The sequence below is a fragment of the Scleropages formosus genome, chromosome 11, assembly GCF_900964775.1.
Source record: "Scleropages formosus chromosome 11, fSclFor1.1, whole genome shotgun sequence".
NCBI lineage: Eukaryota > Metazoa > Chordata > Actinopteri > Osteoglossiformes > Osteoglossidae > Scleropages > Scleropages formosus.
In genome coordinates, this window is record NC_041816.1 from 5,199,086 (window position 1) to 5,210,861 (window position 11,776).

Here is an 11,776-nt window from a genome sequence, read left to right on the forward strand (position 1 = left end):
CTCAGAATTTCAAAAAAAAAAAAAAAAAACTTCCAGAACCTAAGCAAAAAAACATGGTTTAAGGACTTGGGTTTGGTAAGAACTCAGTAGTGCTGGAAGTTAGAAAGATGAAACAATGCATATAAAAAATTGTTTCACGTGAGGAATTGTTTAAATTTCATTCTGATTTATAAAACGGATCCTTAAAGTCTACACGTGCATGCCTTCAGCAGTGTGAGCAAGGGAGGTGTTCAATTCTGGAAATGAAATGTGCAAATTACTCAGGGCAGTAGGTGGTGCAATGGTTAGAGCTGTCAGCATGTAAGTGAAGAACTCTGGTTTCAGTCCTGCTCCTGCTGTAGTACACTTGACCAAAGTACTTACTCTGAATTCATAAAATGACTAAGATGTATAAATGGGTAAAAAATTAGCTTAGCGTATCTACCTCTCGTTGTAAGCCATTTTGGTTAAATATTCACTCCGATGTAAATCCCGATAGTCAGAACCCCCCAAAAATGCTAGTGTCATGTTGATGAGGACTAAAAGGACTAAAGCAGGTTTGCCACAAGCCACTGCCATCACTGGTTGTGCCGAAAGCCGCTCCATTTGCCGTCTGTGGGCAGCTCTCACATGCTGCCTTTCTCACCCCAGCCTGAGGTTATGTTCCAGGATGCACAGAGCGACGCTGCAGTATTTCCATACCTTGTCACGCGCCAATCAAAACAGCTGTCCTGCAAAATGTTTCCCCAGTAGCTGCTCAGCTAGAAATAAACTTACCAAGATATAAAACTGGGTTGATTTTGAAAACAAACAAAAATGCAAAAAACCAAATTCAAAAATTGACAAAATTTCAAGGGGGGGTATTCCGGCATGTTGCGTGATGCTCTCAAACAGAACGATACAGTCCACCTTTCCAAGCATTCTCGGTGTGCGTTGGGTGCGAGGGACCTGGCCGCGGTGCAAATGGCCATTTCCCGCAGCACAATCAAAGAGCAGGTCTTTATTAAAGAGCAGTGTGTCGTGAACCAGGGCGATCCGAACGCGGCGGGAGAGCAGACAAGATGTATTCTTTCAGCTGCCGTGGGCCTCACCACTGCACCACTGGCTTACACCTTTCATATAGGTTTCCCCGATGTGAGACATGCTCAAAAGCATCACTCCTTCCCGCTATCATGTTCCAAGGACCAGAGACGGCCAGAGATTTACGGCCAAAAAAAAAGAAGAAGAAAAAGATCCTGACATTCTCGGATCGCCATCTCTTTCACCGTGCATCTTCACACGGTCGCCCATGTTCCTCAGCCACAGTATTACCATGGGGACAGTCAGTCCTGTGCCTTGCAGACACACAAAGGACATAAACACTGCTAGAAAAGTACAAGGAGGTCATTCTGGCTGCACCCTGCCTGACAGCACCTGAAACGCACAGGGTAGCACACTTCACTGTGGTTAAGAACTATGGACTTGTTAGCAGAAGGCTGCCGGTTCAAGTCCTAAAAGAAGTGATGCTACTGTACCTTTGAGAACCTCAACCTTAATTTCCACAGTAAAAAAAAAAAAATCCAGCCATAGAGATTTATGAAAATAAAAATCAATGCATGAGCTAGGCGAAACACTTGCATGTTAACTTTTGACAAGAAATTAACCCGATCTAGCAGCCCCCTTTCAAAGCTAAAAAAGGAAAAAAAATTCACCCTGGCATAAATCAATTTCATTCTCAAAGCAGCACTGAAACAAAAACGGCCAAAAATTTCAAATTAAAATGTCATCTAAGGTCGCCTGTGCATCCATTCTGCCAGGGAGCAAATGCTCAAGACCTCCTTCTGAACTAATTATATTTCCAATGAAAGTCCAATAAGCCCACCAGCATTGCTCGACGTACACTTAGACAAAATTGCCCCTAAACAGGATGTATTACTAACCGACGGCAGACTCGAACTGTTTATATAATACAATCATATTATGTATCCACGAGGCCCAGTGAAAAGTTCATGTATTTACACATGCCGTCCAGTAAGCAGTTATGTTTACAGGGATGCGCCGTGGCGGACGATGAAGCCCTGTCGACTAGGATGAAGGTCTGGCGCGAAGTCCTGCCGCATACCCGGCATACTAACGCACAAGGCCGCTCGAGAAAGCGCCGCGGAGCCAGGCTTGTCCAAAACAGCAACGCCACATCATGCCAGAGTGCCCGCTCTGAGCTCCCGTGGCCATGATAACAAGGGCTCCGCCACGGGCGGCCTCGCTTGCATTTACTGCTGTGGACGGGCGCGGCGCGCGGGGTCCGAGAGCCGAAAGCCAGCACAGCGGGCGTTTCGAGGCAGACCGCAAATTACAAACAGTTTCAGCAAATGAAGTGACTGAGTGCCTTTGTTTCGTAGACGTGTATCTTCCTATTGCAACGCAGCCACAGCAGGAAAAAGGGAGGGGAAAAAAGAAAGGAAAAAAGGGGAGCACACACTAACCGCTACTGTTGCCGTAGCCAGCACTGGGAAAGGAAGTCATCGAAGCCTGGATTTCCTGTGTTCGGCTGCGGCCAAGAACTCTGAGGTTTATAGTGGTTTCAGGAACTGACTCATCTAATGATTCATGGATTAGATATTGCTTTTCATGTGTGTCTGGTCATGGGATTTCTTCCTTCGTCTAAACAACTGTTGAGGGGTAGAAAAAAAATAAAGTAGCAAAAACAGAACACAAAACTTTCAATAATATGCTCAAATCATTGCTTTTCTAACAAGAGGTCATTAGGAAGCCATTTGTATCTATATTATTGTTCCCTGGGAAATAGATTGAGCCTGACATATGGTTTGAATTACGAGGCCATTACATAAAAGTGCTGAAGCAGTGGTTTGTATGACTGCGCGAGGGCCACAAGCAAAAACCGAGAATATTTTCTCTCGTACTTCTGAAGGATGACGAACAGATGTAGAACTACGACAGCGATTTGTCTGGTCTGGCTACAGACATTTCTGTATCTTCTTGCACAGTCCGGTGGCCGTCATGCTCAGAAGGACTCTGGTTCGAATCCCACCTCCTGCTCCACTGCCCTAGACCGAGTTACTCACCTGGAAGTGGCACAGAGAAAAAGTTACTCAGCTGTACAGAGGGGCAAATCAGTGCAAGTAACTTAACACCAAGAGACACTTGGGAGGAAAGTGTCAGAAAACAAATAAACAAGGACCTACTTACTAAAGAAGTCAAATAATTACAATAAAAACTGTTACCTTAGACAGGAAACTATGACCCATATGGATAACGGCATCTGACTTTGCCACTGTACATCATCCGTATGAACATATGAAATAATGCAAATATAAAACTGGGCCTGATTAAATTAGAACTTTGAATATGATCCAAATGCAGAGATATTAAATGGGATTTCAGAATAACTCACATCTTAAAGAAGAGGTCAAAAACATGAGGCTGGGAATACGCCTAAACGCAGGAAGAAAGTGTGCGGCATGTACAACTCGTGATCAGCTCAGGTCATCAACATCACAACACTCCATATGCATCTTTTACCCAGCAGATAAAGGGCTTTTGTCCATCACTGCCGCTTCAACAGTTTAACTGCAAATGACAATACTTGTACAACTGGACAATGCACCCCCTCCAAGCTGTTCCCTGGAAACAATGGGGTGAGACCAGCTCTCATTTACCCTTACAATGAAATGTAAGAATTAATATACTCAGAGACTGGACAGGTCACAGCATCGTTTGCAACTAGCAGAGCCCCATGTCAACAAACAGGCAAGGAAAGCATCACACCCCTAAGGTCCTAAACAATTATTTTGTGCTTTTCATATCCACCAGTACTTTGTTTCAAGTTTTTAAAAAAAAAAAAAAAAAAAAAAAAAAAAAGACGACACTGAAACGGGTGAAGCAGGAATGAAAGCGAGTGGCAGCAAAGAGAGGAGAATACGAGCGTGAGCCCGAATCGTGCGTCTCGATCATGCGTTCTTTAAAAATAAACGGCGCTCACAAAGGCGGTGGACAAGGCCAAAGTGCACTCGGTGGCTGGCAGTTGTTCGGTGGCGGCGCTCCTCGGGCAGATTTGCTCAGATGACGTCAGTGGCTCAGAGCCAGCTTTCCATTTTTTTTTGAGACACTCACCATTTGCCTGCAGGAGCCTTCGGCAAAGCCGCCGTGCAGGAGACTGCACAAAAAAAAAAAAAAAAGAACCCTTTTGTGGCAAAGGGCTTACCCTGGGACACACCGCTTTCTGTACCTCAACCGCAGAGGATGCTGGGTGTGTTCTTCTCCCCCCCCCTTTAAAAGTAAAGCTGCCCCTTGCTCTGCTAGAACTCAGCCCATTATCCCATTGTAAGAAGCCTGCTCCCAAATTTAATTATAGATCACTTTCCCCTTTTCGCCAGCTCCTGCTTTGTGTTCACCAAAATCCAGCATATCTTTATTCTGTTTATTTCTCTTCCTCTGTCAGATACAGGAATGCCACTCAAATTCCCTGCAGGGACTCAGAGACCCTCATTCCTTTTATTGATAACTGGGCATCTTCAACAGATGTTTTCGCTTCTTAAACAATACTTCAGAATGAAGAGTAGGGAGGGGGATTTAAACGTATAAATCAAAGCTCTCAAAAGCAAAATGCCCCATCCCTCATTTTCATCAAAACCCAATAATGTTTGCATTACTCCGGCATTACAGCCACCACAGCCACATCTGACGCACATGCACCCCGAGGACATGGCCAGACATCCCATAGTTTCCATAGCATCCATGGCCTGGTCTGTTTCTATGATAACGCCAGGATTCTGACCACACTGGAGATTTTCACTAAAAACGACGTTCCGGACTGAGTAAGAAAAAGATGGAAACGTGCATTATTTGTGCTGGACGCCCCCCCCTTCCCTCTTACGCTATTTGAAAGTTCACTCTGTACCCTGGAGAGAAGAAGAGGACACGAGCTAGCAGGTTCAAGACTGGCAAAGGTACCGGCGTGCGCTTCAGTCACAGCTGATGAGGTCTTGTCGAGGTATGCCTGTTTAAGAGCGCATGGAAATTATAAACCCATTCAGCATCTGTGCTCCTCCTGGCAGGGGAAGACGATTAATCAATACCGAGCAAAACCTGCGGTGTTGAGAAAGATCAGACCCAGAAATCTATTGGCGCATCTTCCGAATGCATTCTGTCAATCAATCCGGCAGATTTTTAAATTTAGATCTTCCGCAGCAACAGGTTTTGCCTTTTAATAATTTTATTTAGATTCTGGATTTAAGATGACATTTCCCCAATATTGCTCCCAGGAGATACGGGATACAATATGATATTTTAAATGAAAGGATCATCATTCCCCTTTTCCCCGCTCAGTGAAACTACAGTAAAACACCCAGCCAGAATGACAAAGTTATGAAACAGTTGCACAGCATGGAGCTGCCTTGTTCTTTCACTGCACATTGCAAGACTGACGCCTTGTCTGTATTATCCAGAAAGACTGATCCTGTTATTTAGCGCTGCATTAGTAAGACTACCCAAAGTACAGACGAGCTGAAGACCTGACGGCAGCTCCAAACACGAGGGCACAGGGACCATGGTAAGTTCCTGACTTCACGTGTCCAAGCCAAGATTGTTAACCAACAAGAATTAAATACAAAGCAGCAAAAAGAGTGAAGGTGACGTACTTTTTGTTGTTTTGTTGATATTTCGATGTTTGTAGCAGTAGCCACAGTAAGACTACCTCCAGGGGCCACCGAGGTGTGGACAAAGCAGAGTGGAACCAAAGAACCTCAACTGCCAGAGGTTCCAGTTATTACCATTATTACTACTATTATTGATTCATAGAGGGGCAGCATTCAAACCCAGGTAGTTTGAAGGCAATATAGCTGTAACCACTATGCCACCTGCTGGCTTTGTTGATGGATGTTGAGCCACGTAGATTTTGCAGCAGATCTCTGCGGCTCCAGCGGCCACAGAAAAAAACCACTCACACACGTTGTACTGAAAAGCATAAATACAGTGACACGTACAAATTGAGAAGTGCCAAATCACAGCCAGTATGGCAGTACTGTCATTACTTCTTTTCGCATGTGCTTTAGAATTAAACAAGAAAAATATCTTAACCAAGAGCATTAGCTGGACACAACATACACCTTTAGCTTTAGCCACAAAAATGTGAACCCATCACAAGGAACGTTTTTCCCTGCTGCTGTAAGCCAGTCTGCTTCCCAGCGAGACTTTAATTCTTCTACAAGCTATAATATAATATACGAGTCTGAAAATTGGACATGCTAGGACTTTGTCTCGAACGGACGGTGTAAGATTACAAGCAAACATTCAGTGGGGCTTGCTATGCAGAACAAACTGCCTGCATATGATCTCGCTGATGAAATTACTGCAAACTGCTCCATTTTGCAAAGTACAATTTTTTTTTAAATGTCTTTTCATTTTTCTTGAAACTCTTATAAAACAGACTGTAATATAAGGTATTAAAAAAGAATATAACAGCATGTTTCCCCAGAAAGCCCTCCTTCTCCCCTTTCCATGACAAAAACTGACTGCTTTTCACAGTAGCACTACAATCCTTGGCTTGTAAGATGGGGGGGGGGCGGAATAAAAATATTGCAAAACACAATGTTTTCTCCACAAGAAAAACAATTTGTAATTGTTGAATTTTTTATTACACAGTTTGAGAGCTCCTTATTGAGCTAAATGCCTTTGGCCAAAGTATACGTATTTATGAGAATGTGCTTGAGTCATTTGTAGGACCTAATTCATTTGAGCATAAATATTGTGCTTAAAACAGCAGTGGCCATATCAGATAAATATTTCTCTAACACATATTCAGATATCCAAAAAAAAGTTACATCACAAGCTGTTGGGTACTTGAGCTACAAGGCACAACAACTGAAGTGATGCCACTTTGCTCGAAATAAAGGAACTGAATGGAATCCAACAGCAGCCCAAGATTCCATCGAAGAAACAAACCCCCCCCCCCACACACACACACACACACACACACACACACACACACACACAAAAAGAAGCTGAAGCAGTTGGGGACTCAAATATGAAGCATATTAAAATGCTATTGATAAGCTAAATTAACAGATAGCTTATCTGAAGCATACACAAGCCATATGGCGCCATGGACACTGCCGCCTGTTGCTGCCACAACAATAGGTCGGGCCAGACAGAGAGTGGCAGGCACAGTTAGACAAACGGTCGTTAGCCTGGATTCCCGGGTCCGCAAGCGCATGAGCAAACGCTCCTATTTGCATGCTCCCCCTACAGGTGCGGGGTGGGGGGGGGGGGGGCGAGAGAGCGAGCCAGATGTCAGCTTGAGACAGCGGCTGCAGCCTCATGCGTTTCAGAGGTACCGCGTACTCTCAGTCCCCACAAGAGCAAAGACAATGAGTCGCGCTCTCCCTCTCCCCTACCTCCCCCGTTTTCCCACAATCCTCCATTCCCAGAAGTAACCCAATCCACTGGGCACCTGAGCAAAGCACCTAGTTCCCCCCCGATTTCACCACTGAGGGAATGGCATTCTTTTTCAAATCCAGTTTTAAAAAAAAAAAAGAAAAAAAAGGAAGAGAAAGTAGCATTAATATGAATAAATCTGACAATCTTTCTTTACAGCTCCCAGAAATCCCAGACCTGTTGGCCTTAAAAGGAACATAGCGGTTAATCGACAGGGGAGCTATGGAAAAGACCGCAAAGCAAGTGTGCTAGTAATTTAGTAATAAAAAAAGCACTCTCTTTTTAACTTGACTTAAAAGTGCTCACATGTCACGTGCAACATGTACAGCCATTAGAAAGGAGTCATATTTTGCCAAGATGTGATAACCTTGCCTCCAGTGAGTTATCAGGACTAAATCAATGCGACGAGCACCGATAGGCTGCCTCCAGCATATGGCACATGGGGACATTGCGCTGGGCCTGGGGGAACTTACCCAGCAACACAGGTCCACCGTGGAGCTGCCACATACACATTAAATGTGTTGTTCACAAATTATCTTAGCTGCTGTAAAGTTCTGTGTAAGCTTTTTGGGATCAACCCCCCCAGGACTGGAAGAGAAGCACTCCCCAGACAGACAAGCGAGTTCTACGTCTACAAAAAGATGCTCCTCTTAGAGCTCCCATTAGCGACCTGGGGAAAAGATCGCGATGACCCTCAAGACCTGTTCAGATACGAGCCCGTAACCTGCGTCCAGCTTCGCTTCAAGTACGTTTTCCAGCCCGCCTAAATATTTAGCCCCGTACAAAGGGGTATTTTCTTACACTTGTACCCAGGGGAAGGAAAACAATCCCTGCTCTATAGCTGGAACAAAGTGCAGAGGTTAACTTTTGCCGAATGACAAGAACACAAGCATTTCCTAATAAATCAATGAGGGCAACAAAACTGTCAGCAAACTGTCTCCCGCAATCAGAATAATAACCGTTTCTACCATAACTCTCTGAAATAAAAATGGAAAAACGTACATGCAGAAGTTCTGCCAAAGTATGCAGGTTTGCATTGTTTGACAGAATTAACAGCGAGGCAGCCAACGCATGGATGTCCACATTACTCCTTGTTTATAATGAGCAGATGAGGCATTTCTTGGAGACAAGGCAAATTCATTTGTGCCACACAGCGAATAAATTCAGAGTAAGTGAAGTATTAGAATCTTTTAGCTAAAACCCTAAGTGTTACCATCCCCAAGAAAGGCAAAAGGAATTTAAATTATTTTTACATTGTGTCCTGGCGTTTAATAGGTATAGGAAAAACAGATGTGAGCAAACAAAAAAAAAAAAAAAAAAGGTGACCTATACTCTTTTCCAATCTAACATGCAACATTTGCTTCTGCTAGAAAAAAGTAACCTGAAAGGACTGTTTCAATTTTCCACTTCTCCATTAGAAATGAGCGTATCAAAAATTAGAAGCATGGCATATCTGAATAGAGGTATTATCCCATGGTAGGTCTGACTGCATTAAAACTCTTGAAAGCACCACATGCAGGTCACAGGAGTCAGACAAACAGGAATTAATCTCCAGCAATATTATCTGGCTGCAAACTTCCATTTCATCTTGTAATAAAAATAATATAATAATAGGCCTGCACAAATCTGCTCGGCCTCCTTCCCCCCCCATCTTTTTAATAACGCACTCGCTGTCACAAGCCATTTTAAAGAGGGGAGGCAGACTCCGAATCGGAGGAAGACAATGTTCTATTCTTGCACTTGTAAATGCGATGCAGGCCACGGTCCAACAGGTCTGCCAGTTGCATAAGCCCAAACAAAGCAACTATTGCTGCCCCTGGCACTTTTTTCCCCTCCGCCCCCCCTCAGCAAACAGATTTACTTCTCGCCATCGTGACATGTCAGGGGTTAAGTCTCTTAGGAGTCAATATGTTTACTGTAGTAAAAAGATAATGGCCCAGTTAGAGGAATCAACAAACAGCACACTGTGCCTCAACTGTCGCTCACTTTAAAAAGGGCTGCAGTGAAAATGCAACACGGTGACAACGTGGTAGAAAGTGAGCAAGTGTGTGTGTGTGTGTGTGTGAGCACGCGCCCCTCAAAAATAACACAACTGCGCTACTTGATTGCGGAGAAATTCCACTCCTGAGCACAGAGAGGGCTTGAGAGCCACAGCACAGGCCCAAGGCAGATGTCCCACAATGCTTTGGCATTTTTTTTTTCTGGACAATCGGAACAAAACCCGGTCGCCACTTTTGTAAAATATATGGTTTTCATTAATTCCTTCGGTTTGTTTTCCGCTCTCAGTCTTGGCACTACAGGAAACATGTTTACAGTTAATAAAATGTCCCAGCATTGAACATCAGTGTTTTTCAGAGACAAGGCAATGAAATGTAAGCGCACAGGGTGGGAGGCAGTGAAAGTGGACAGAGGGTGTGTGAAACACTGGGTCGCGGCCCCCCCCCTCCCCCGTCCCGTGCAGTTCACGTCAGGACAGCCAGGCCTACACTCATATTTCACCTTTTTCCGCGTTTAAAGGGGCTTCAGCGAGTTTCAAAGCGGTTTGGGGGTTAATCGTGATCAAAGGCGCGCTGCGCGCGCGCGCGCGCTCCCGAAGCCAAGCGCGGAAATGTACACATTCGCACATCTGATTCGGAAGCAGAACGCTTCAAAACCATGAAACCAATTAAAGTTTTTTATATTATTAGTTACACAGTTAAAACTAAATGGGTAGCGCGAAACAAAGCCGCAAACATGGATAATAAGTGCTCGGAGCACATTTACAGATGTGAACGCAGATTTGGTTTATTTTACGACGATATTATTTAACAAAGTGCCGCGGTTCGATAAAGAGGTTTTAAAAAAAAAAAAAAAAAAAAAAAACAAACAAGTGCCTGCAGAGAAGAGCGGTCCAGAAGTCTTCAATAGTTCGGACAATAACTGACAGGATCTTGGTGTTGTTCGCGGTCAATTATTGACAGTGTCCCCCACATCCCCACCCAAACCCGGACTTCACGCACTTCACTGTCGGCTCACTGCGTTTTACCAGCGAACCCGAGAGACGTAGACAGGGAAGGAGGAGAACCGCGATCACTTACTTCGAAAGAGGGATTAAAAAAAACAAAAAAAAACACAACAACAACAACAACAACAATACTACTTCGGGAACAAACAGCGCGCCTGATCGACCACAGAAACAGCAGCAGCGCGCGCTCCGGCTCCACCGGGAGGCGGACGGCGGGTGAAAACACTTCTTACATCACAGGAAATCGCGTGTTCCGTGTCTAAATAGGATTTAAATGTAGTAATATATGTAAATGTGTTTCGATAATATGTCCGAGACGTGTATAAATGAGTGCATTTACTCACAGGAGTCACCCCGAAGGCTGAGGCGGGGGTTCGAGTCCCGGAGGAGCAACAAGTCCCGCCGGAGAGGCGCGTTTCGTGCGGAGTTTTTTTTCGGGGGAGCGCCTGGCTGGCGCTCGGCTCCCCGGCTCGGAGAAGACGAACATTTTCAACCGTCGTCCTTCCCTCAACACCGCCATTTAAGTAATAATATTAATAATCGCAAAACGGGCGTCCAGGAGCCGCTCCCCGAGCGCCGGGTGCCACTTCTCGGCGGAAAAGGGAAAAAATGTGAGAAATGCAGGAGATTTGCGCGCGGCGCGCGGAGGAGCGAGCGAGGGAGAGGTTGCGCGAGCGAGCAGGCAGGGAGCGGAAACAATCATGTATCCAAACGGAGCAGCACACAAGCCTCCTCCACCGGCCCCGCGCTCCTCTCACGCGCTGTCCCCTCACTCACAGACGACCAACGCACTAGACACGTATGAAAACACACACGCAAAGTGGGCGCTCACCTGCGACCATCTAACACACCCGCAACTACAGCACAGGCAAACTTACCTCAGATACCCTTCTTCTGACGGGGGCTGCTGCTGGTGGTGCTGTGTTGTTTTATTATTTTTTGTGTTTTTTATTTTTTTTTATTCGCCCGTTTTATGTGTGTTTCGCCGGTTGTTGGTAAACTGTGTGAAGTTTATTTCTTGGGCTTTCTCGGCGTGCACGAGCTCCGCGTTCCTCCGGCAGCGCGCGGCCAGGGATGCGAGGAATGCGCGGAATGAGAGGAGGAATGAAATGAACGCGAGGAGCGAGCTCGGACTCCGGGAGGGGGGTGGGCGGAGTCAGAGTGACGTCACCTTGAATTCCCCCCCCCCTCGCGCGGCCCGGCCGGGAAAGGACGAGAGCGCGCATTCGGCGATGTGACCTCACTGCAGCAGGGCGGTAGGGAAGGCGCGTGCGGGGCCGTCGTCGCTCGAAAAAAATGTCCATTCCCTCCGTTTTCTGGAAACTGTTTATGGCACCAGGTTCCCAGTGGACACCTCCCATA

At 45.5% G+C, this 11,776-nt stretch overlaps 1 protein-coding gene across 14 annotated transcripts in view; it reads right to left on the reverse strand.

Moving 5' to 3' along the window:
• Positions 1 to 11,548, reverse strand: part of tead1b (TEA domain family member 1b) — a 68,282-nt gene extending 56,734 nt beyond the window's left edge. For 8 of the 14 annotated variants that reach the window (XM_029256425.1, XM_029256424.1, XM_029256423.1 and 5 more), the window contains exon 1: positions 11,293 to 11,548. The gene's annotated coding sequence lies outside the window, so the exon portion shown is untranslated. The other 6 variants (XM_029256430.1, XM_029256428.1, XM_029256429.1 and 3 more) reach the window with 2 other exon arrangements.
• Positions 11,549 to 11,776: the final 228 nt, after the last annotated feature.